General features: G+C 45.4%; 1 long non-coding RNA gene across 6 annotated transcripts in view; it reads right to left on the bottom strand.

Annotated features, from left to right (window-relative positions):
* The window catches only part of LOC101681142, a 35,124-nt gene extending 11,865 nt beyond the window's left edge, over nt 1-23,259 (bottom strand). For 2 of the 6 annotated variants that reach the window (XR_006601762.1, XR_006601767.1), the window contains exons 1-3: nt 21,932-22,296; nt 10,038-10,104; nt 8,097-8,217 (exon numbers count right to left, since the gene is read on the bottom strand). This is a non-coding gene — a long non-coding RNA (uncharacterized LOC101681142). Of the gene's footprint in view, nt 1-6,650; nt 7,082-8,096; nt 8,218-10,037; nt 10,105-19,707; nt 19,815-21,931; nt 22,297-23,126 lie in introns of those variants that run through there. The other 4 variants (XR_006601766.1, XR_006601763.1, XR_006601765.1 and 1 more) reach the window with 4 other exon arrangements.
* Between the last annotated feature and the right edge of the window lie 3,684 nt (nt 23,260-26,943).

The raw sequence follows: 26,943 nt of genomic DNA, 5'->3' as shown, positions 1-26,943 counted from the left end.
ACTGTTACACTATCTTGTTCATCAAGAGTCTCAAGTTTGTTGTTGGCTTTCTGGAAGTGCCCTCTGGAACGGAACCCAGTCCATAAAGGGTGGTTTGACATGTGCACATTGGGGAAGGGTTTCTGCTAATGGCTCCAGGCCAGTCACAAACTTCCTTTTCCATAGTTTTTGCCTGGTCTTCTGCCTCCTTCACTCCCTGCCCTCCATTTCCCTGCCCTGCAACTGTAGCAATCCTGCTAATTAGGAAGTCTGAGCATGTCACTCCAAATTCCCTATGCCTCCCCGGCCTCTGGTCCTGCATGCTCTAACCTCTGCACCCCAGTTTGCAGTGCTCTTCTGCTTGTTCCCGGAGCTTCAGCAACATTAGCTTTCTTTTGGTTCCTTGTGGCTTTGCACAGGCTCTTCCCCCTGCCTGCCCATCCCCCCCACATATATATCTGCATCTCTGCCACTTGTGGCTATTGCATCCTTGAAATGTGGCTATTGAAACTGAAGAATTATAATTTTAATTTTATGCATTTTAATTAGTTTAAAATAACTTTAGCGTCTCACGTTGCAAAGGAATTTTCTTTTCCACATTTTCTTCCCGTACTTTATGGATTCACTTTCTATATTAGAATACCCGTGGCTGGGGCGCCTGGGTGGCTCAGTGGGTTAAAGCCTCTGCCTTCGGCTCAGGTCATAATCCCAGGTCCTGGGATCAAGCCCACATCGGGCTCTCTGCTCAGCAGGGAGCCTGCTTCCCCCTCTCTCTCTGCCTGCCTTTCTGCCTACTTGTGATTTCTGTCTGCCAAATAAATAAATAAAATCTTTAAAAACAACAACAACAACAAAAAGAATACCTGTGGCATAATTGTAATATGAGCTACTGATAGATGAAAGTTGTGTATCCAAATGTGTCCCCCTGACACTTCGTATTTTCCGAAGACAGCCACAGTGAAATATATATTCCATCCCATATTCTCTTACAATGTGACACTGACAGTGTCATAGAGATAGAACTGGGTGGAACTTTGTATCTGACGAAGAAAAGATGATGGCAGAGGTAGCATGTGTCTTCTAAGGTTAGGTCATAGAAGGTACTGTATCTTTCACCCTAGGCTCAGGATTACTCACTCCTAAAGTCACAAGCCACCACGCTGTAAGGACCCTGACATGGGGACGCCTGGGTGGCTCAGTTGATTAAGCGGCTGCCTTCGGCTCAGGTCACAATTCCAGCGTCCTGGGATGGAGTCCCACATCTGGCTTCTTGCTCAGCAGGGAGCCTGCTTCTCCCTCTGCCTCTGCCTGCCTCTCTGTCTGTGCTCACTCTGAGAAATAAATAAATAAAATCTTAAAAAAAGAAAAAAAGAAAGAAAAAGAAAGGACCCTGACATGGAGAGGAGTGATCTCAGCAAAGAGCCAACGGCATTTTGCCAATCATGTGAATGAGCCACCTCGGAAGTGGATTCAATAGCCCCAATCAAGCCTTCAGATAACTGCATACCCAGCTAGCATCAGATTACAATGTCATGAGACACCTCATCTAAAAGACCTGTCCATCTGAGCTTTTCCAGAAATCCTGACACTCAGAATCTGTGAGTACTATAAATGTCATGGTTTTTGTTTTGTTCTTATTGTTGTTACTGTTTCTAATAAATGTCATAGTTTGAAGGCACTAAGTTTTAGGGTGGTTTGTTATGCAGCCATAATAACAGGAACACTACTCATTTTTCTCCCAACACTACTTACTGAATAGTTATCTTTTCCTTCCAGATACAAGATGTCACTTTTATTATAAGTGAAATTGTTGTATCATGTGGGCCTATTGGACTCATTCTGTTCCATTGGACCAGAGTAATTCAAGCACTAATACCAGATAGTTTAAGTCACTGATGTTTTATCATCTGTGTTACTAGCTGTTAAAGGTAGCCACCCTCTAACACTGGTCTGCTTTTCCCTAATTTGCCTGGATATTATGGCTCCTTATATCATGAGAATTTTATTTATTTTTTATTTTTTTAACGATTTTATTTATTTATCTGACAGAGATATCACAAGTAGGCAGAGAGGCAGGCAGAGAGGGGGAGGCAGGCTTCCTGCCAAGCAGAGAGCCCGATGTGGGGCTCGATCCCAGGACCCTGAGATCATGACCCAAGCCAAAAGCAGAGGCTTAACCCACTGAGCCACCCAGGCGCCCTTTTAGAATCAGCTTGTCTAGTATTTTAAAAAAGAATATTTTTTTATTTAAAAATTTTTTTTATGTGCTTGTTTTAAATTTATAAAATAACATTGGAAAAATTGATGTATTTATATTGCAGGTTTTTATTCAGAAATATGGTATATATTCTCATTTAGGTTTTCTTGCATGATGTTCAGGAGTGTTTTAAAGTTTTTTTCATATCCAGTTGTGTATTTCTTATAAAGTCAACACTTAGGTATTTTAGATTTTAGTCAGTGTTTTAAGTGGAATTTTTTGTGTGTGTTATACCTGCTATTCTAAATAATTGTAACTTGTATATATGAAAACTATTGATTTCTATTTGTTAATTTTGTATATCACTTCCCTTCTGAATAATTATTTGTTTATTGTAGCTTTTAGTTGGCTCTCTTCGTTTAACTAGGCATACAACCATATTGTCTGCAAACCAATATAGCTTTATCTTCTATTATTTATTCCTCAAATTATTAGTTGATCTTTTTGCATTAACTAACACCTTCAGTATAGCGTAGTGGTGATAGTGAGTCTTCTTTAGTGAGACTACCTTTTAAGATTACATCTAGCCATGTGGAATTTTTGGACTCTTGACATGTGGCTATTGAGACTGAGGAACTGTATTAGTTTTACTTAATTTAAATTTAAATACCTATTTACTTAAGTCTTCTTTAATTTCTCTCAGCCATGTTTTGTAGTTTGCAGTGTATAGGTTTTGCACATATTTTGCCAGATTTGTCCCTGAGTATTTCACATCATTTGATGGTATTGTAAATGCTTTCTCTTACAACAGGAGCTACATAGAAAAACAATGGATTTTTAATGCTGATCTTGAAACTTGCAGCCATGCAAAAATCACTTATTAGTTCTAGTAGTGCATTCCATCAGATTTTCTATATAGACAATTATAGTATCAAAGAATAAAGAGAGTTTTATTTCTTCCTCTCCAATCTGGGTTCCCTTTATTTCTTTTTCTGGCCTTACTGCACTGGGAGAAACTCCACTGTAATGTTGATAAAATATGATGAGAGACCATACCATTGTTCCCAATATTAGGGGGAAAGTGTTTATGTTTTTCACCACCAAGTATAATGCTAGCTAAAGGTTTTTCATAAATACGAAAAACCTTCAGCTATTCCTAGTTTGCTGGAAATTTTTATCAGGAATGGATATTTTAACTATTGAGATGAACATATGGGTTTTTTTCCATATTTTGTTAATACGATAAATGTCATTGATAAATCAACTTTTCATTCCTGGGATTAAACTCCATTTCATCATAGGTATCATTAATTTTCTATATGAATGGATCCAATTAGAATTTTTACACCTATGTTCATGAGCAATATTGGTCTGTAGTTTTTGTTTGTTTATTTGTTTTTATTCCCATCTATGTTTATTTTGGTATCAGGTTAATTCTGGCATCATAAATGAGTTGGAAAGTATTCACTCCTCCTCAATTTTCTGGAATAGTTTGTGTAGAATTGGTATTTCATCTATGTGTTTGGTTGAAGGCATCCAGTGAAACAAATTGGGCCTAAAATTATATTTGTGGATAGGTTTTCAATTATAAATTCAATTTCCTTGATATAGGGCAATTCATGTTATCTGTGTCTTCTCAAGTGAGCTTTAGTAGTTTTCATCTTTCAAGGAATTTATCTATTTCATCTTACTTGTCAACCTTATGGGCATAGAGTTACTTAATGATATTCCTCAATATTCCTTTTAATACTGTAGTGATCACCTTTCTTGTTTCTGACTGTGAACATTTCTCTCCTCTTTTTCCCTGTCCAACTGAAGGTTTACTGATTTCTTTTTTTCTCAAAGAACCAGCTTTTTTTTTTTTATTTTGTTCATTGTTTTTCCATTTTCTATGCCACTGATTACTGCTCTGATCCTTATCATACCTTTCTTCTTCTCATTTTGGTTTTGATTTGCTCTTCTGTTTCTAGTTTCTTTTTTTTTTTAAGATAATATTTATTGAGAAAGAGAGAGAGAGAGCATGAGAAGGTAAAGGTCAAAGGGAGAAGCAGACTCTTCACTGAACAGGGAACCCAATGTACGGACTCAGTCCTGGGACTCCAGGATCATGACCTAAGCCAAAGGCAGTCACTCAACTGACTGAGCCACCCAGGCAACCTGTTTCTAGTTTCTTAAGATAGAAGCAGAAGTAATTTATTTGAAATCCTTCTTTACTAATGTAAGCATAAATTTTCCTGTAAGTACTTCTTTAGCAACATTCTATAAGTTTTAATATATAGCGTTTTCATTTTCATTCAGTTCAAAATACTATATAACTCCCCTTTGGTTTCTTCTTTGACGCATGAATTACTTACAAATGCATGTGTTGGGTATTGTTCCCTCTAGCTCTTCTGGATGATTCTTTCCCCAGTCTCCAATGGCTTCCTCACATGTGTGCACTGACCAAAATCCTGTGCAGATCATCAACATCCTGTTTCCATGTGTCTCTTTCCTGTCCAGTGCTGGTCCTATGCATTCGATCTGCCTTTGCTGCTCTTAAATCAGCTTCATCTCTTCAACGTGGAGTCTTCTAGACTCTGCCTGAGTTCCTCCCTCCTGCCACAGCCCGGAAACTCCCTCAAGGCAGTGATCTGGGGCAGTTGTAGGGCTCCTCTTATTTATTTCTGCCTTTCAAGGATCGTTGCCCTTCACTTCTTGAGGTCTAGTGTTTTGAAAACCATTATTTCATATATTTTGTCTGGTCTTTTCGTTGTTTCAGCTGGGAAAAGAAATCCAGTCCTTCTTACCCACTGTGGTTGGATTCAGAAGTAAGGCTAGTGAGCTTTGACTTGCTTATTTTTATTAATTTATTTATGCCATTTACTGTAAACTATTTTGATTTATTGTTTTTATGTGTAGCTTTTCTGTTATTTAGGATGGTTTGTATTTCAATTCTAGTGGTTACTAGTTTAATTATGTCTTTATATAATAATTTTTGTTCTCTATACTTTTTGGACAGTATCTATTAATTAGTTCATTACTCTAAGCCACGACACAGTGTGCTTATCTTCCTCTTACTCCTCTTCTTAACAAACCAGTGTCCGTCCACAACATTATCTTTCTTGGTGTGTATGTTTGCATGAGTACTTATGCAATTAAGCTTATATTTCTACTACTTCAGTCTTCAACTCCTCGCCCCCTCCCCCCATTCTTACATCTTCAGTATAATTTCCTGGTAGGATAAGGGAGGAAATGTTAACATGAACAGACATATTTGGATCAGAAGTCCCCAAAGCATCAGATTAGGATACAGAGACTTGTATCTGTGCCCAGGCTCCCTAATCACCAGCTCTATGGTGACCTTAAGATAGCTGCTTAAGCTGTCAGAGCACCATCCCCCAGTTAAGATGGGACACTAATATCTATCTTTTGAGGTTGTGATGAGACTAGAACGAGAGAATACATGTGAGATGCTTTGCATAAACCCAAGGCATATAAAACACCTATAAAATATTGGTTAGTAATAGTAGCCTCGGTAAGAAAAATCAATAAGAAAACATCCATGGAGTACAAACCACACACCAGGTACTGCACCAGCTATTTCACATTCTGTATTTCATTTAATCTTGACAGTGAACCTGTGGTCAATACATTGCCCTCATTAGAGATGAGGGGGAGACTATATAAGAGGTTAAGAATAAACCAAAGCCACTCAGTGCATAAGTGACTGTGGCAGAATTAAGACTCAAAATTCTGATGCCATGTCCAGAGCTCTCTTTCTCTCCCCACTGCTCTACAGCTACCTTTATGATCCTGAGCTCTGCCCTGCTAATGAAAGTGTGTGCACACACATTCACACGAACATGTGTGCACTCACTTTATTCTGAGAACAAACTTGGCCTCACAGCTCAGTATATAGACAGGATACACCTGGGCGAATATAATTTGCCTGTTTTTCCAAACTCTAGGTTCAGAGTCTGGCTTGCAGACAAGGTACAGATGGAAATCTTCCTGGATTCAGACCAAGAAGAGAAGAAAGGGTGGGAAAGGCTTGCCCCATGGCCTGTAGTAGCACTGAGTAAATCCAACTTAGACTGAGGTTGGGAGAGTAGTTGGAGGAATCATGCTATTGACAGCTGCTGGCTTGTCTAGCACTTGACCGAGTTCTTCAGCATCCAAGCCCTCTTGGACTTTCCATAGAAGTTTTATTGCCAAGGAAATGGAGGCTGAGAGAGGTTAACGTTTTGCTCGAGGCCACATATTTAAATTGGTGATAGGGCTTAGAGGACAATCTCAGATCTCCTCAACACTTGTCCCGTGCTTTTCTCATGACATGCGTTTGACTTCATGGGTAGCATTTACCTTTTCACAGTTCTGCTGGGGGTATGACTAGGCCCCATAGATGTGTAAGGGGAGAATCAAAGTTTAACTGGATCTGTCTAGTCTTTAGCACTGTATTATGAGTGGCAACAGATAAAGAGACATAAAAATGGTCTTTGTTCTCAGTACTCATTTATTTATTCATTCATTCATTCTAAAAGTTCACTGGATGCCAAGCTCTTTTAGGAGTTGGGGAAAACTCTTCAAGGGTTTTACTGTATGATGAAAGAAACAGATTCAAAATGCAACTGTTGCAGTTCAGTGGGAGAAGTTAAATTAAGAGTATTTGGGTGATGGGCTTATCACCAAAAGCACTTCAATGGGAAGTGCTATCAATGGGAATGGGGTCTAAGGAGGCATCCTCAAAGGAGGTGAGTGTGGAAGGATCCATAGGAGCTGTAGAAGTGGAATTTGCCACCAAAGGAGGCACAAGTGAGCATGTTTCTTTGAGAGGACCACAAGTGATTCCGTGTGGCCAAGTCCAGGGAAGGCTGGGAGCAAAGCTGAAAGCTACTCGCTGTTCCTGCAGAGGAGTTTAGACATCTCCTACAGAGGGTGGAAAGACAGTCTAAAATGTAAGAAGTGTAGTAATAGGACCAGCTTTGGCTGGAAAGCTCACTGTGGTACAGGTGGGAAGAATGGACTAACGGGGGAGGGAGCAGTGAAGAGGCTGGCTGAGGTCAGGGGTGTGGCAGTGGGAATGGGGTGAATTGCTCTGGCTCACCCCTACTCACATGGAAGGGTCAGCATAGACAACAGCTCAGGGAAGGACCTTCAGTCTGGCTAGAAGCTCTTCCTATGGCACCCTGAAAATTTTCTCCCATCCCCTAGAGCAGAGGCAGAGTTTGGTGGTGGTTAATAGCAATGGCTACGAAGCCAGCTTTTAGGACACTGCACCATACCTCCACTGCTAACTAGCTGTGTGACCTTGGACAAGCTGCTTATTCACTCTGTTGCCTTAGTTTCTTTATCTATAAAGTGATGATAATAAGAGTACCTAGCTCTTAGGCTTATTGTGCTTAAATCATTTAATGCATGTAAACCACATAAAACAGTGTCTGGCAGTGAGGAAATGGGAAGTTAAGCGTCAGGTTTTAGAATCATTGTACCCATTCAACGGAGGGGAAAGTGTATATTCCTGGGTGCACATGGCCAGTCTGAGAGCCCCCTGGGGACAGGTACCCTCAGTCCAGCAGAGAGCCTGGGACACAGCAGACTCTCAGTGAATATCTGCCGAATGGATTAACGGTGATACTAATGACAAAGAGATATTTAAGAGTTAAATCATGCATCACTGCGGGGAACTGATCAGACATTAGGGAGAGGGTTAAGTGAAGAAAATGAATAATTACTAAGGTTCTGAACAGGGCAGGAAGATGAGGTGTTTTCACGGCTGAGACAGGGAATTTGAAAGAAGGAGCTGAATCTGAGGGTTAGAGGGCCAACACGTGCAAGACCAAAGCTATAGGACAGAAAGAAGCTGAGGTGTGAACTCAGGTCTACTGAGTTCATATTCCATGAACAGTTTCTGTAACCTGCACGTCTATGCAGAGCACAGTACCTAATGCCGCAGGGACCCCACAATGCAGATCGAATGAGTCGGCGAATGCTTGAATGAGTGGACGCCTTTGGTGAATGCCAGGGGAGCACGGTTGCTTTTCTTTTCAATGATAAGTAGATGTCTGTGTGGAGGTTAAAATAAAAAATGGAAGAAAGAAACAAAAGTCGCCGTAAGATTTAAAATCAAAACCTAGTAACCAATATTGTACGTGAATGAAATGGGCGCCATCTTCCTTCTTTTTCCCTTCCTCTGACACATCAGGACATTTTTTATTCTCTCTAGCTTCACAACATACTCTTGCAAACTGCTAGGCAGGATGACTAAAACTACCCACCAGGAAGTTTTGCAAAGCCCAAGCCAAAAAAAAAAAAAAAAAAAGCAACATCAAGGAATCTAAGAACATAGGAAAATGCCTGGTGACGGGGGGGGGGGGGGGGGGGCGGTTACACAGGCTCCTCCACGGATGACTCCAAGTTCAATCACCACCCCTTTGACACAAGCTTAAGTGAAGCCACTGGAGGGACCCGCAGCTGAGCAGCAGCAGCAGAGCAGAAAGAACCATCTGCAAAAGTTCCTACTTGGAATCGGTATGCTCTCCCTCACTACAAGTTGCGTCGTAGAGTAGTCATCATAATTATACTAAGAATGCCTATAGTTTATCGAATGTTTACTACTTGCAGAAACTGGTAAGTGTTTTACAAACACTATTTCATTTATTTTCATGTATTTCATTTCATCCGTTCCTGCAAGAAACATGCCGCTACCCCCATTTGAAAAATGGGGATACCCAGCCTTGAGAAGGTAAAAGAACCTTACCAAGGTCAGGTGCGAGTGAGGTCACAGGATCTGAAGCCCAGCTTGTCTGACTCCAAAGCCCAACCCTAACGACACACGGTTTTTCTCTGTGATTCCTTTGCGGTGGGGCTGTACAGTTTAACTTTGTCCAAGCGAATCTCATTGAAGCATCAAGCACGAAGCCTACGTTCCCAATGCAGGTGTGACAAGACAAGAGTGTCCCCACTCAGAGGCCCTTCATCAGTCCCAAAGAATCAGTGCAAGGATCTAGAGACACGGGTTCAGAGAACTGGGTCCAGATCCTGACGTTACCACTTACTTACTGTGAGGCTTCCCCTGCATTCCGTAAATTCTTTAGGCTTCTGTTAGTTTCTTAGTTCTTACCCAACCCACCCTTTCCCCTGACTTTGGAATATAAAATAAAAGGGTTTGTCTAAATAATTTCTCGAAGGGTTTGAGAAACTGATATTTTTTGTTTGTTTCAATATTTGTATCATTCCTAATATAAACTTTATTACATCAAAAAGTAATTCGCCTCGGTGGCTCAGTGAGTTAAGCATCGGACTCTTGATTTTGGCTCAGGTAGTGATCTCAGGGTTGTGAGATCAGGCCCTGGTTGGGTTCCGTGCTGGGCCAGGAGCCAGCTTGGTATTCACTTTCTCTCCCTCCCTCTGCCCCTCCCCACCCCACTCTCTCTCCCCCCTCTAAAAAACATAATAATACATGCTTACTAAGGAGAAAACATACTCCTCAAAAAAAAAAAAAAAAGTAATACGTAATTGTTTCAGAAGGATGCAGAAGAGTGAAAGTAATTCCAATTCTTTTGAGCACAAATGGGATCACTATACAAATTCTGAATTTAAAGGACTATCAGAGAGGCTTCCTCCAGCTTTAATATTTAACAATAGCAATAAAAAGTCACGTTTGGATACTTTTTGTCACTTCCAAACACTTCTCGACTTTCCTTTTGAAGAGTTCTGTATTCATATCTACGGTTCAGTGCTCTCATCCAAAGATTTAAAGAGTTCTTATAAAGGCTTTTTTATTCTTTTGATGATTAGCTAAAATAAAACAAAACAAAAACCTTGTAGGGGGTATTTCTTTTTCCAAAATAATGCACTCCACAACCTCTTGTTAAGAACTTACCCTGTCTAGGACTTGTGCAGGGAGATACCCAGAATGCCGCGTGATCGTGGGTGAGCAGGTCCAGTGGCTAGAGGGAGAAGTGTAGGAAGGTAAGTACACAATGGCCTGAGTGTGCACGTGTGAGCTATTAATTCTGTCACAGAGGAGGGAAGGGAGGCTGAGTCTGAAAGAAGGAAAGATCCAACAGATGGCCAAGCCTTAGAGAAGCAACCACATAGGCAAGCTCCAGCTTGGTTAGCCGGCAGGTAGAATGACATAGGATTTCTTGTCTACACTGGGGTACTTGATGATGGAAGGGCAGTGCTGACAGTTATGTCAGGATACTGGGTGAAAACCAGAATTTCCTGGGCAAATGAGATCAGATGGTCAACTTCACGCTAACATTTTATTGTGAAAAATGGGGCTCTGAAATGGGTGTGATAGGCAACTGAGGAATCACTAAATTCTACCTTAGAAACTAATAATACACTGTCTGTTAATTAAATTGAATTTAAATTTAAAAAAAAAAGAATAGAAGAAAAATAGGGCTCTGAATCTCATTCTTTACACATTGAAACTATGATGAAAATGGCATGTTCAGAATGCCCCAGGGAAGGCTTCCCCACCCTGGCCAACTTCCTGAACAACTTGCAGAGCTTCCCCTAACAATGCCTTTCAGTCCTGCTGTGAGAATCTAGCATAACATCAACACAGCAAACAAATTGTTCAAACTGAAAAAGCGCATTCTTGTATCATCCTTAAATTAGTGCCCAAGCAATGTAAGACTTTCCAAACCACATTGATACTCAGCCTTGGGAGTTTGGGTTTTCCACAGCACTTTGGGGAGCCACTCAGAGCCCTAACTCTCAATGTTTCCACTTGATGTTCCTTGATTTGTTTATTTGTGCATTTAGTTATAATTCCAAAGAGTCAATGAAGATTTTCTCTGTGCAGACACTATTGGGAAAAGTCTTGGGAGTGGAAGAGGAAAGTCAAAATCTTTTTAAAACAAGACCGGTGTCTACTAGATGTGATAGCTGCTGGTGTACCCTGAGGCAAAAGGAACAGCATATGCAAAGGCACAGGGACAGGAACAAAGCATGGAGTATCCAGAGAACTGGGCAGAATTCTCTGGCTAGGAATGAGCCTGGGAATATGGTGGGAGAAGAGACTAAGTGTGGGTTGAGACTAGATAGCTGAAGGGCCTTGAATGCCGCCCCAAGGAGCTTAGACTTCATCCTGCTATAACTGATAAGTCTCTGGAGCTAGTCTAGCAGGCTATTTGTTTCTGGAAAGAGAGCAAACCAAACAAATCCAGGAAAAGTCACCCATCTTGGATCAAATTTCTCTCTTCAGGTTTGCAGTCCTGATTTGCTTTAAACTTTTTGTTAATGTATTCCCTGACTCCCTGTACCTCAAACACCACCCCCAAAGGAAGGTATCTCAATCGACTAGTGATTATGGGCACAAATTTCTGATGCTTTGAGTTCAGCCCAATCACAACGTAGGCTGGACTAGAGTATTTTAGCATCTCCCAGATCTACTCCCAAATGGGACTCTATGGATGAGGCTCTGGGCCAGACCCAGAGAGGCGAGAGTGGGGGGCTTCTGTCTTCTGACCACCCTCTTGGAAACTGCTCCCAGTGATTTTCTTTGGGGGAATTTATACTCTTAATTCCCTCCATTCTCCACCCCATCATATCTGCCTGAAGACCAAGTCCAAAGTCATGAAGCTCACGTGAAAATGGCAGCTGTATACTTTTCAGCTACTTGGGATGCTTAATAAATGGACCAACTTGAAAGATAAAAGTCTCCTTGTCCCCAGAGGTATTTGGACAGCCATGCTCTGGAACGGTTTCTTTCAGGCTGTAGGGAATTGGAGTCTGACAGATGTGGATTCTCCTCCTCGTCTAACTATTTCCAACCTCTGAGCCTCTGTTATCTCAGCTGTAAAATAACGATTATAATAATTCCTTCTTTAGAGGGTTTTTTAGGAAAAAAAACAAAAAACCAAACCAAAACAAAAAACGAGATCATGAAGTCATGTGGCCCAATGCCAGGTACTAGTATGTGATCAGGAAAAGCTGGCAATCATCACAGTTAGCGCGGGCATCCGCCAGTGGGTGAGCTTTGTGCTGCCAATGGTGAACCAGTCATCTATTTCTGCATAAGACCTCCCCCCGGGAACATGACATGGGAAAAGTCCTATAGGCAAAGAACTGGTCATCAATACCAATGAATATTACCCAATAAAGACCATCTAGCTGCAGGAGCCAAACTTCCCATTTTGCACAAGGAAAAGTAAATTCAGAGAGAGGAATCACAGGCCCAAATCCACTAAGTCCAGTAAGCTATAGAGAGATTCCTGATGAGACCTTAGGTCTCCTGGTGCTTCCTCCCATGTTCAGTAGTGTTCTTTTAATGTCTCTGTTTTCTGTTAAGAAGCAACATTCAGGACCTTCAATGATCCTATCTTCCTTACATATACTAACTCATTCAATCCTTACAGCAACCTCAGAAGGCTGATCTTATTGTTAATCTCCATTTTATGGATAAAAGAAGTGAGAGAGAAGTTAAGTTACTTACTCAAGCCTCACTTCCAGCCAGCAGTAAAGCCTAGATGTGAGCTTGGGCTTGAAAGCCTGGGTCCTTAACCACACACACATATACCAACCTTCCTAAAGTGAAAAAAAAAAGTGTATGGTGTCTCCTTCAGAGGAACCTACTTTCTAGAGGAGAGACAAAACCCCCAAGAGTGTGTAGTCACAGGCTTCAGGCCCCAGGAGAGCGAGAGAGGGAGGGTTTAACTCTGCAAGGTGAGGAGTGAGAAAACTAGGAAAGCTTCCTGGAGGAGGCGGCCTTTAGCCAGTTTCCAAAAGTGGCTTGTTTTCCTCTAAGCTGCTGAGCGTAGGGGTATTCCCTACAGATAGAAGCATCTTTGCTGAGATAGGCAGGTGGGAAGCGGCAGGTTTTCAGGGGCACCAGGGAGGTAGGAGGCCAGGACACCAGACATTAACTCAGTGTGTGAGAAGGACAAGTTACTTACCCTACAGAAACCTCAACTTCCTCTTCTGTAGAATGGGGATAATAATGCCTGCCTTGTGAAGCTGTTTGAATATTAAATGAGATCATGTGTATATACTTCTCAACCCAGTGTTGTTCCTCTTTCTTTATTTACCTATTATAAAACTATTTGCCTCCGTAAAAATTTTTAATTGAGCTTATTTTTTTGCACTTATGCTCACAGTGGCATTAGTAATAATCCCGAGTGGGTTATTAGTCATTCATAATAATAATATAATTAATGATAATGTTAATTGCCATTGATGGAGGGCATTAAGTACTTAATATGTATAATCTATATTTATCTAATCTACTCCGAACCTATCTTAAAGATAAGTATCATTATCCCCATTTTTTCAGCGAGGTTAAGAAATTTACACAAAGGTCACCGGCTAGGAAGTAGCAGGACTGGTTTTCAGACCCAGGTCTGTCTGTCCAGAAAAATACCCGGCAAACAGAGAATGCCCTGTGTTTTGAGTTCATGTTGGTCTTGGCAATGTCCCTCAGCCTCTTTCTCAGAAAGAAAACAAACATTCAAAGAGGTTTGCTAACGTGTTGGAACAAGAATGCCCTAGTGAGAGAGAGAAGGGGCCCGCTGAGGCAGGGAGATGCATCATATTTGGAGGGTGGGGTTGGGGGGGTGCCTCAACCCCTTCTCCCCAAGCCCAGAGGTCCTGAAGAGAGCCTAGCTTGAGCTGGAACCTTGAGCCGCCCAGAAGTCCTGGCATCTTGGCAGGTCACTGTGTGCCTTCTCAGGCTTCAGGTGGTTCTGGGAAGCCAGGGGTGTCCTGCCCGCCAGTGGAGATGCCAGGACTGCCAAGGAGGCTGCCTGCTGGTAAACCAGCCCTTCCCCCCGCCATGGGTGGCTCCCAGGCAGCAGGGAGTTAATCTGCTATCTGTTGGGAAGGCTTCCAGAAACCTCCCCGCCTGTGTTTGCTCAAGGCTGGGCTCTTCAGAAACTGAAACCAGCGGGACACCAGGCCCAGCCAGCCCTCATGGGATCCTGCCTGGGTTTACCTTCTATGGGGAAGGATCAGAGGGCTGGGCGGAGCAGAGTCTGGAGCCTGGGCCGCCTGCGGATGTGGCAGGCCTGGCTGCCTTCGGCCTGAGGAGGCCCTAAAACCCCCGCCCACGCCTCCACCACCAGTCGGGACCCGCTCCAGGGCCCCAGAGAAGCGCACGGGCAGACAAGCCAGGGTGGCTGGAATTCCAGGCCTGCCCCTCACCACCTCTGAGACACTGAGTCAACCACTGAACTTCAGTTTCAGTTTCTTAAGCTGTGAAATGGGGGTAAATAATGCCTGGCCTTTGGATTCAGTAACCCATGTGCAGTAAACTAACACACAAGAAACGCTTGGTTTATGTCCCCCGGTTGCTGTCCCTATTACTATTACTGCCGTTGTTGTGCCAGTGGGTCGGGCAGCCTACTTTGTGAGGTCGTAAGCTCCCATCGCGCAAGGAAGTCCAGCACAAGTGGAGGGAGATGAGGAAAAAGACAAAAACAGGACAGGAAGGGATTCACGTGTGCATACCCACATACTGACCTGGTCATTTCAGAATCCCCTGGGAAACTCAAGCACCACCTCCGACCCACTGAATCAAAACCCCCAAAGGCAAGATTTTCCAAAAGTACAGTTTCATTTTATAAACCACTCATCTGGACCAATTATGTCTACATTTCTCACCTTCAAAAGACCCTAATGTTAAAAAACAAAACAAAACAAAAAAACCCTAATGTTATTCCCTCCCATCCTATCAATTAAAGAGGGTAAATTAGATTTGTTAAGTCATAATTAATTCATTTAGTCACTACATAAGTTATGGACCAAAGGCCCAGAGTTCATTCCACAAATAGTCATTCACTCAACAAATATTTAGTGTGTAACTACCATGTCCCAGGCCCAGTGCTGTGTCCTGGGGGGATGGCGAAGGAGAAGGTGGACAAGACCTCTGTCCATCCCCCTGCACCCTCCAATGCCCCCCCCCCAACCCCCCAATCCCCAGCGCTTCCCAGTCTGGCAAGGGAATGCAGAAAATGGATTCAAATACTGACATTGAAGCCAGGAGAATCCCACTGGGTAGAAGACACCAATATTCCGACAGTAAAAAGATGTGGTTCCATCAATAGCAAATAATGTTGACATGTCATTATAGAGAAAGGTGGACGGCGGTCCTCGGCTGTGCGCACACATATGCGCCTGCACAAGAGATGGCATGATTATTTTTATGAAACCCAAAAGGTCCAGGGTCCTTGACTCCAGAACGGCTAAGTTCTTCTGAGGAAAGGAAGACCCTTTGGACTTAATTCCTGCTTATGTGGCCAGTCTCATGGCCTGGCCCACACATGAGGAACTCCTGGCCAGTGGCCCCAAACTCTGAGCAGAGTCGCTGAGAGCGTGGGCTCTGAAGCCAGGCTGCCTAGGGTTGAATCCCAGCTTGATTCCTTAGTGCTGTGCGATTGTGGGCAAGGTACTGTGAGAGCACAGGCACAGAGATGAGACCTCTGTGTGCCTGTGAATAACACCTGCTTACAGAGCAGGTACTGAAAGCCGTGGTAGGTGGGCATCGATTAATGAGCGGCTATTATTTTATGCTCCCTTTTGCCTTTGATGGTCTGTCTCTCTGCCTCAAGTACCCCCCTCGCTTTTTCCGTCTGGGGAGCACATAGTTGTGGGTGCCACGGCCCTCCTCTCTAGAGCCTTCCTTTCTTCCTTCAGCAGGCAGCGTGATGCTTTTTCATTTGGGTTCCTATAGTTCTTTATAGCAACCTCTCACACTGCAACTGTGTTTCTCATTGTCATTGAGGTCTTTTCCCTTCCTCTCTGGATTCTGGGTTTTGAAAAACAGGGGCTCCATTTTGTATCTTAAGGATTGTATTTATTTATTTGAGAGAGAGCGAGAATGAGAGAGACAGAGAGAGAGAGAGGAAGAGAGAGATTACAAGCAGGGAGGGGCAGAGGAGAGGGAGAAGCAGGCTCCCCACTGAGCAGGGAGCCAATCCCAGGACCCTGGGATCATGACCTGACCAGAAGGCAGACACTTAACTGACTGAGGCCACATCTTTTCATCTCTAGGGACAAGACGGTCCCTGGGATAGAATAAACTTGCCACTATCTGTTGAACTAACGAAGGATGGACAAGGGCTGGACGGACAGGCCCAGGATCAGAGAATTCTAATCTGCACTTGGGGGGTTCTGTTGGGAAAAGTGCTTTCTTGAGCTTCTGGCTGCTCATCTGGAAAGCAGATCTGATAATAACAATGCCTGTGTCTTGGGTTTGGGGGGATTAAACGAGGTGCATACAGGGCAACATTTGAGTATGAGCTCTAGAATCAGATTGTTTAAGTCCCAGCTCCACGACTCATAAGCTGCATGATGTCTGACACGTTTTTAACTGTGCTGTACCCAGAGAAGACAGATCTCAAACCAAAAAGAACGCATCGTTATTACGGGCCATTCAGAGAATTAAAGGAGACATTCTTTACAAAGTCACTGGTGCCTGGCATGGAGTAGGTTTTCAGTACATACATACTGGTTCCATCCACCCCCACTTTCTCCAACCCTGTAGGCCCTGGACTCTGAAAGCCCGAGACAGCTGTTCAAATGCCACATTTTGCTCTGAGTGACTAATGTCCCTTAAGCCGAGGTTGGAAAGCCGACTCCAGAACTAAGCTCACATTCAAGCACTGAATGAGATGCAGGGAATGTGGCTGTCCCATTTATTTAATTAATAAGGAAACTTGGGGGGAAAGGAGCAATTTAAAATCAACAAGCATGCCAAGGAAATTAAAAGGCAAGAGCTAGCCCACAATTTCATATGTGGGTTTCAAATGTCATGGGAACGGTCTCTTATGTAAAGACAGGAATAATGGGATCATCCAAACCCAAGCTAGTGTTTGACAAACTGTAAGACCAACGACTGGCACTCTGTTTGGGGAGCAAGCAGTGTACCACACTGTCACAATTCTCAAATTTCCTACTGCTTTATCATAGCATTTTCGAATAAACTCATTATTCAAAATTCTCCAGTGGTTACATGCCTGCTACTAAGCCAAAGGGTGTGGAAGAGAATCCCATTGCATGGCCACACCAATGGCCCCAAAGCTGCTTCGGTTGGTGGGACTTAGAAGAGGCTGACATGAGTGAGGGCGGCCAGGCCCTCGGAAACTGGGGTTGTCGGTGGTCCAGTCAGCCAGGACTTGGCCGTTGAGTTTAGAGAGGCAAGAGGAGAGGACAGGAGTCCCACGTGAAGTATAGGGTCTCAGCAGACTTGTGCGATGAGCTACACGGTGGGGTGGGGGAGGGCAGGAATCTTACTAGCAAAGCCAGCTGCCTGCCAAGTAGGGTGTGGGTCTGATTCTGCAGAAAAGAGAGAATTACAACTGTTTTAACCTCCAGCCTCTAAGGATTGGGAAGAAAGTGGGGACAGGGGTCACAGAGGAGACAAGTCCACTCCCTATTCCCTGAGCACACTCCACCTGCATATTCTACCCTGATCTCTCTTAACCTAAGCCTACGTCTCCAGACCTTGAGCCCAAGTCAGGCACCTGCTCCAAAAACTCTCTCCTGATCTCTCCAATTAGAGAAAGAATCTCTCTCTTCTTCCCCATACACCTGAGGAAATTTGGGTCTCCATTTTAACACTTCTTCCAGTTCTTTATGACATGTCCGCCACCCTCCTTCATTCTTTTTTCCTCTTATTTTCCTCTTTTTAAATAGCTTTAAGTGGTGCCATTGGCTTGCAATAACCTGCACATATTTGAGGTGCACCATTCCACAGGTAGGGACCTGAGAACCATTGGCATCACCAAGATAGTGAACATGTCCATCACCCCAAAGGTTTCCTCACAGCTCCCTTCTCCAAACCAACACCCAGCTGCTTTCTGTCTCTGTAGATTGGTTTGCATGTCCCATAGTTTTATACAAATGGAAGGACAGAGTATGTACACTTTTTGGAGTGGTTTCACTCCGTGAGCATCATTATGTTGAGATGCATTTATGTGCATTTATGTGATCTCCACTCCTCTCTGAAATGTGGGCTTCTCTGAGGAGAAACAGGCCAGAGCCTAGAGCTCGATGCTGGGCACAAAGGAAGACCCATGGTGGGAGACACTGTGGTGTGATGGACAGATCTCTCTGGACTTGGTATCAGAGTACGCACAGATCTCATGCCTAGAGTCATGCCCATACTTGACCAGCTGGGTAGCCGGGAGCGAGTCACTTATAATCTGAGCCTCAGTTTCCTTATTTGTAAATCAGGCTGATGCTAAACCTCTCCACTCCAGGGAGAGCTCTGTGAGACTCCACTGAGCCCAGAGATAAAGTGCTCTGTAAACTGTGAAAGGTCAGTCCTGGGCCAGGATTAGGCCTGAATCAAGCCAGCCGCACACTGGGAACGCCCCCGCTCCCAGGGCTATTTAAAGGCCTGCGTGGATTTCTTTCTGGGGAAGCTGCACAGACTGGCAATTCCTCACAGAAATGGCCAGTAAAGGTTATGGCTGGTGGACTTTGAGCCTGGCCCAGTCACCAAAATCTCAAGGATTCTTTTCCCTCCCACTCCTGGCTTCCTCTGCAAAGGCTGTGTTTATTGACAAGGTCGCCCTCCCTCCAGAGAGCTGCACGTGACCGTGACCGGAGGGTCCCTCCTTTGGCCTGGAGCCTGAAGATAAGGACAGCCCATCTGCTGGGGGTTCCGAGGCCTAAAGGAACGGGAACTGAGCAGAGGAGGGGAGCAGGGGGCAGCCTGCCAGGCCTGGCCGCAGCTTCCTTTGGCCAGGACTGACAGAGAGGGGTGAGGTGGGGAGGGAGAGAAGGAAATGGTTGTCTCAGGTTGGAAACTGACTTGACCTATAAAATCACACCAGATTTGAAGACACTTCCTATGTCACCCCTCCCCCTGCAATACCGCCATCATGAACTGAATTTCTTATTCGCTGCTGCTAAGGGAAGAGAGGCGCCGGCAGCTGCTAGGGCAGCCAGGATGGAGACTCCACTCAGCTAGCCTGGCTTAGGGAAGCCACAGGGCTGTCATCAAGTAGAGCTACCTTCTGCTGAATATCTTCTCTGTGTCAGGCATTAAATTTTCTCTATGCTTTACAGGGTAACCTTCAAAGCCATACGGCGGTGGGGGGGGTGGGGGGTTGGTGCTTCCTCTCATTTTACAGCTGATGAAGGTGAAATCATGGGTCCAAGGCCACCTAGGACATGAGCCAGGATTTGAACTCAGTGATGTCTGACGACGGAATCCATGTTCTTTTGAGAATTTGAGGATGACGATTCTCAAGGAATGAACTTAAATAAATTATTTCCTGATCATGCTCTGTGAAAGTGTCCCTGTTATAAAGACCTACAGTGGAGGTTGGTGTCTAGAAGGTTCTGAGAAATCTTAGGGCAAAGGAACTTAGTTTTTTTTTTTTCCCCACCAAAAATTTCCCATATTAAATTGATCACCAATCTTTTTCCTATAAAACATCTCTTCAGGTTCCTCAGAACAAGTGCTCCTCAAAGCCTTGTGTGAGAATCACAGCTGAGTCAGAACCGGAAGGGATTACAGGGATTATCCACCTTACTCGAATGAGTGCATGAACAACACCTTTTATTAACATCTCCAGCTTTGAGAGACTTACTACCTGCAAAGACAGATTGCTCTGTTCTTGCACCCATGCGGTGGTTCGAACAGCACTGACGGACAGAAGGAGATTGCAAGCTATGTACATAATTCAAGATTTCCCAGAACCTACAGGGGAAAAAAAAAAAGTGAAAAAAGAACAGGCAAAATTCACTTTAATAACATCTAATTGATTAACCCAGTGGATCTAAAAATAGTATTTCAACATGGTGTCAGTAAGAAAGTGGTTAATGGGATATGTTTTTCTTTGTTAAAAGAAGTCTTTGAAATCCAGACTAGCCCCATTTCAGGGGTTCGAAGGCCATGTCTAGCTAGTGTCTAGCGTGTTGGATGGCACAGGGTTAAAAGAGTCTTCTTTTAGGCCAAGCAAAACTCTTCCTGCTTGGGCCTCAGATTCAAGGGCTTGGCCTAAGGATACAGAACTTCACCACCCCCCTCCCCACCAAGATGAGGTCTGTTTTGGCTACTTATTTGTACATGCGTTTCAAGGATCCCCATCATGGAGCTTAATCCCCTGGCAGTGGTCTGCTCAGGTCTGTCTCCCCCTTTCAGAAGGCTTTCCAAACTTCAAACTGCTCTACAAATAAAAGGCCTTGTTCTCCTAACTCCTAGGAGGACAGCCTTAGAGTCACCCAGGAGTTTTAGTGGTCTCATTACATGGTTATGTTAAATTGATCCCACAGGCAGCTGCTGATACTGTGTCTGGCCCAGAGCTACTCCTTTCTGTTCCCTGGGCCTCAGTTTCCCTGTCTGTCAAAGTTCAGATTTCTATGATTCTGACCCATTCTGCCTCTTCTTATCCACACCCCTCTTTGCCTACATACTAAATTTCCCTTGAAACTAGGTCTTAATGTAGAGTTCAGGAAACAGTCATATCCTCCCAGATACCATCATAATAAGCATCTTTTGAAAATTTCTCATGTCTCAGGCACTGTGCTAAGAGCCTTATAAATAGCATCTCATTTAATCCTCTTCACACCTGACTGAACTCAACACTAGCATGATCCCCTTTTACAATTGCAGAAACTGAGGCATCAAGCGGCTGAGTCATAGGTCCCACACCCAATAAAGGGAACAGCTGGAAATTCCAGCCCAGGGGCCTTCTCCGGGTTCCCGAACCCAGGCTGGGAACGCAGGCCCAGACCATGGACCTGAGTGAGGCCCAGGTCTCAGACTGCGACAGAGGGAACAAGGGCCCAGGGTAACAACAACAACAACAACTACAAAAGTTTTTTGCTTTTATTGTTGTTGCTGCTGCGAAAACCCACCGAGTGTCCTCCTCCTGTTTGGCCGAGGAAGGAAATACTGTTATACTTCCCTTGCTAAGGAAATCCTACTCTTCACAAGTCAACTTTCGTCCCATCCCCTTGACCTTTCAGGAAAGGGCCCGCGACCCCTGGAAAGGCTCTGGAGGAGACCTGAGGAGCTCAGCATGCCCTGTCTAGGGCAGGGGTATTTTTAGCTCAGGCTGCACTGTTTACAAGGAAGCCAGTCCCCTGAGCCTGCCCTCTCCCTCCAGGCCCCACCCGCCACGGGCTCCTCCGGGCCCTTCCTCCCTCCCTCCTGGAGGCTCCTTCCCCACCATCTCTGTCAGCGTGTGGGCTCCATCAGCACACGGGTGCCCTGTCACGACCACCCCGGGAGATGACTGAGCAAAGCCACGGCCCTGGGCACCGACAGCCTTCTGGAAGGGCCAGCTGTGACCTGGCACTGCAGAAAGACAAGAAGCTGCCACCGGTTGAGAAAAGGCCTGGGCAGCTGGCGCCTGACTGGAAATCCTATAAATGGGTTCAGCCCTGCTGCCAGCACTACGGTGTGCCAGGTGCTCTTTGCTGTGACAGGTCGCTGACCCTCCTTGGCCTCCCTCGGTGCAGCTGGAGCGCAAGGAGGGCTCGAGGAGGGGCTCTGCCTGCTGAGCCTCCTCTGCTGTTAGGCGCCAATCCTTGCGCCTGCCCTGTGGAGGTGGCGGCAGGTGTTAAACAGGGGAATGGTGGAAAAGCCCACGCTCACAGTGGGCATGCGAGCCATGGCGGCCTCGGTAATAATCTCCATCTCTCCAGCACTTCACTCGGTGTCTGGCAACAAGGCGGTTCTCCACCGAGGGAGGCTTCCTTTTATTCCCACAGCTCTGCGTTCTCTCACGTCTAAGTCTGTACAGAACAGCTCCTCCAACCCTGCCCTTTTTAAAGTTTTCAGTCCTCTCGCCCAACCCGGCACCCCTGTACCTGCTGCGGCTCAAGAGTCTTCCAGCAGAAGTTCCTTCTCTGAGTCACCGTCCTAGGGCTTTCAGGGCAGGCTGCCCACCTGTCCCCTCACCCCACTGGCTCTTCAGACCCTGGGCCTGGCCCAGGAAGTGTGTCTTCTCAGGGTCTGCCCCTAAGGTAGCAGAGCTGGGAGGGGGAGCTCCACCCCGGAAGCCCAGTCTCTGCCCAGGCTTCCCCAGAGGTGGGTGTGGAGACTACCAGGCCTCCAGGCTCTCCTCCTGAGGGCATGCTGGGCTTCTCCAGCAGGTGCAAGAGATCCAGGGATTGGAGGCAATTAAGTTCCTACCATGAATCCTCCTCCCGCCTCCTCCGCTCCCCCTCCTGTGTCCCACTTCCCCTCTCCAGACCCTTCCCTTCCTCTCCTCCTCTTCCTCATACCCAGCCTCCTCCTCCTTGCTCTCCCTCGCAGTTGTGCTTTTGACCCAGGTGACAGCCTACTGTATTCCCAAGGGGAAGGACCAGTGACGAGGTGGGGCACAGACTTGTCTCTGAAGCCTTATACCTCTCCTTCTCCGAGTCCTTCCACAAAGATGCCCTGAGCCATCTGGTGTGCCAACAAGGCGCCGGTGCTAACCCCGGGGGCCAGGTAGCACCCCTGGTTTGGGGCAAGTTGCATATTAAAATGTACCTTCTCTACTGTCTCAAGATCCTGCATTCACACTTTTTCCAGTGTGGTTTTACTGTCCTACAATGCATTACCTTAACCTTAAGGAGAAGCTGACACTCTTGGAGAATGTCATTATGGAAAGAGAACGTCATTACGGAAAGAGGCGTCCCTCCTTCTCTCCCCATGCCCCGCTCCCTAGACAAAAGAAAGAGCATGTTTCACTGAACAAAAGCCTGAGTGTAGGACTTGGTTTAGGCAAGAGTGGATGGCAGGAGAGGAGGCTGCAGATGGATACGGGACAAATCATGCCGGTGGCCCCCGCTGGGAGCCATTGTTCCCCACCATGGTGCGTCAGGACCTGACTGCAGCCGGGGTGTGGCCGGGCTGGAAAAGGGACAGAAAGAACAGCAGCAGGGAGACTTCCTGGGAAACTGTGGCCACGCTTCTTGCCCCACTGAACCCCCTCAATCCCTAATCCCTGACCTCAGAGACCTGTGGGGAGGTGCTCATTCCCAACTCTCTGCCCCACCCACCCTGTTTCTTACTCACTGGGTGGCCTTTGACAAGTCCCTTAGCTTCCGTGGCTGGATTCTTCTCATCTTTAAATCAGAGAAAGTGTGTGTGTGAGTGTGTGTGTGCGTGTCTCAGCACACACACACACACGCACGTACGCACGCGCACATACACCCACCAAGGGTTTTATGAAGCTTAAATAAATAAGACCATGGAAGGAAGTCCTTTGGAAAGCACAGGCTGTTCTCTATCTCCCCTTGGCCTGGGCCGCTATTCCCATTCCCCAAGGGGAAATCCTCCTCCGGAAAGTGCTATGCACACTGGCATGGGGGCTGGGGGGGAGGCGGGGGTGCTCCAACAGACACCAGATCTCTCCCTTTCCACATTCGGTTTGACTTCCAGCCCAACTGCTGTTGGCTTGTGGACGGACGGGCGGCTCCCTGGGACGTGTCTCGTCACCAGGCTGATGTCCCACGGGCGCAAGCTCTGTGACTGACATCAAGGACCAGAGGGGCCCAAGGGGCTCTGCCCCGGATGGGGCCTTGTCGGTGTCCAGACAGGTTGAGGCAAGGCTTCTGACCTTCAGGCAGCAGCTCACAGATAACCTGCCACCTCTACAAAGGGCTTCTAGTAAAACGAAGAGGTGCACCTGGGGAGGTGATCTGAGCCAGGAAAGGGGGTGGCATGGGAGGAGAGGGGATCCCCAGAAGAGGAAGAAGCTTCTGCAAAGGCCCAGAGGTACCAGTGAGCAGGTGGTTTGCAGTCCGTGGCATCTCTTCCTCTGCCTGTCGAGGCTCACCTGTTAACACCTTGCTTTGATCGCTCCCTTGCTGCCCCACCCCGTCCTATCACAAGTTCTGCAGGTTCTCATGGCTTATACACGTCCCAAGTACCAATCTCTCTTCTCTAGCCCTATGGACACTGCCTGGAACATAAGAGTCCCACTGGGCCAGACTAATTAAAACAGCTTCCTACCTCTGCTTTCCTCCAGTTCCCTGCCCCTCCCCTCCAATCCATCAGCCTCACAGCTGCCAAAAAGATCTTTCTGACATACGTAGCTCTGATTGTGACATGTCCCTCTTTTGCTTAAATCCATCAAGGGCTCCCCCACCCTCCACCTTCCAGATCAATTCTGTAGCTTAGAACCTAGGACCTTCCATGATCTGATCCTATCGTCTGCCTCTCCTGCCTCATTTCTCACCCAGTCCTACACAACTCCTGAGTTCCTGCCACACGAAACTTCATCTCCCCCAAGGAGACAGACTGTTTCAAACTGCCTGGTGTTCTTCCCTTTACCTGGATTCCCCTGCACCCCTACTTCCCTCACTAACTCTGACTCCTCCTCCCTTGGACCGCAGCTATGAAGTTACCACCTCTAGAAAGGTTCTGACCCCTGGAGCCCACCATACATATACCTCTAGCACCCAGGTTCTTAACCTCAGGTGGAATTCGGGAGCTTTGAGAACTTGCAAGGGTGAGAAAATGCATTTTTATATTCACTAACCTCTGCCTAAAAGGTGACCATTCCTTTGGTTATGGATGTAGGCTCAAATCACACTGATAGCTACTACACGTGTGATTTATCAGCAATAGAATCACACAAGTTTTCATAGCCCTTTGGAGTTACTGCAGATGTCACAAACTGTCTATCCTCATCAATATTTTGAAACTTCCATCATTAATATACCTATAGATCTGATCATTTCATATGTAAATAAAAACTCATAAATATTACCAATTTGATGTTTCTGTATATGTTATTAATTCTTTCTAAAAATAATCAGCTTCATTTGCTGTTTTATATGTTTTACTTTATGTATTTTAAAATGTGACTCTGAAAAGAGGTCCATGGGCTTCACCTGACTGCCCAAAGTCTTCTCGTCATGAATCCGTTATTCTTCCTCTGACAGAAACCTGTTAACACCCTCCACTAAAACTCGGTTTATCTTGTCTGTCTCTATGAACAGGTCTTGAGACCCTGAAGTATGCAACCTTCGTCCTATCTGCAAGGTATGATTCAGCTCATGGTACCTAGCATAATCCTAAAAATATTTGGGATGAAGAAATAAATGAAGACAAAAAGAAAAGAAAGAAAGGAAGAGGGTAAATTTGAGCATCTGTTCTTCCCTCCTTCTGGGAGATTGTCCCGGAGCTCTCCAAGACCTGCTGCCCACCTCCTTTATATCTCCGCTCTCACGCCATCGTCTCAGTGAGGCCCTCCGTGGTGCCATATTTAAAATTCCGATTCTAGAACCACTGCCTCAGGCATGCTCTGTCCTTCTTCCCTGCTTTGTCTTCTTCACATTTAACCACCATCGGATATACTATCTTTTGATGATTTTTTTAAATTTATTGCCTATCTGAATATAAGGTGTGTGAAAGCAAGGACCTTCATTTCAGACTTATTTCTGTATCTCTGGCATCTGAAAGAGCATCTAAGAGATAATGGACATTAAGTCAATATTTGTTGAATGGGTGATGGAAGCAAGCACATGGTGAAGGCCAGTCAATTAAATCAGTCTCCATTCTGTGGATGAGGGAGCTGGAGGTAGGAGACTTTGAGGCCCGTGACCATGTACAGAGTGGATCACAGAGCTGAATGGATACAAAAGTTGTGGGACAAAGCATGGTTTGTTTGGATTGCACTTGGAACCCCAGGTTAGGAAACTGAGTCCTAAGGCCCCATGCATGTTTTCGGTGGAGAAATGACAGAGCCCAGCAGAACTGGTATGACCCCTGAACAGGCCTGAGGAGAAGACAGAGCCTCATCAGGGACATGTCTTACTTTTAAGCCATTGCTGTTGGATCCACAGTTTGGGTTTATAAAAATCCTGCTACTCTGTTCACCCTGTGAGGTCTGACTTCTCAAAGGACCCCTGAAGGAGTCAGGAGCTACAACAAGTGGATCCTCATGGATTCCCCATTGCTCTTATGCAAGCCTCTGCCACAGGGCTTACCCAGCTAGGCTAGAATGTTCCAGAACTATATCAAAGGCTTCTCTCTTTGGCTTTGAGAGGCCAGAGCCTAATACATAATAGGTTTTTAGTGACTATTTATTAGAGGAAAAAATCATAATTAGAAAAGTGCAAATGCTATAGTGATCATTGGGTTTAATTACAGAAAGAGTTCAATCATGAGCTTTGAGCCCCTACAGTATAATGGGTACTATACTGGGTATGGGAGCTACATTGTAAGAGCTCACAGCAGAGGTGAAGACCCATACATGAATGGGCAGTGATAATACAGTATGTCAAGAATGGAGGGGTTATGCCTAGGAAGGTATCCCCTGAATCCTCCCATACTTACCAACTTGAGTTAGGCTATTATTTAATTACTTCTACTCTGTCTTCCCGCAAGAACATAAGTTCCAAGAAGGCAAGGATTTTGTCATGTTCATGACTCTCCTCCCAGCACATAGTAGGTGCTCACCTAGGAAGTCTCTGGGAATGAATGCATGGCTTGAGAAAGCACAGAGGGTGCCTAACCCAGTTCAGGGATGGTGGCCACAGAAGACCTCCAGAAGGAAGCATTGTGTTCCAACCATGCTTCTTCCAACATTCCCCATTTCATGACTTCCTCCCAACTCAGTGGGGTCACACTCGTTTGTGAAGAAACAAATCTCAGTAAAGGGAAATCAGCTGGGTAAAGCTCACTCAGCTTGCAGAGCAAAGACTTGAGCTTGGATCTCCCAAGTCAGGAACCCACATATGGCTTCTCTTCACTGGCCTAGAAGACCATGCAAGAGGGAACTAATTCCAGAAGACAGATCATCATCCCAACATCAACATCCACCACCACATCACCACCTACTACATCATCATCATTTTTATAGCAGCTAAATTTTAATGAGTGT

Source organism: Mustela putorius, unplaced genomic scaffold (assembly GCF_011764305.1).
Source record: "Mustela putorius furo isolate JIRA1106 unplaced genomic scaffold, ASM1176430v1.1 tig00003853_pilon_pilon_pilon, whole genome shotgun sequence".
NCBI lineage: Eukaryota > Metazoa > Chordata > Mammalia > Carnivora > Mustelidae > Mustela > Mustela putorius.
The sequence above is the reverse complement of the archived record's forward strand: the minus strand, read 5'-3'. Positions and strand labels throughout refer to the sequence as shown.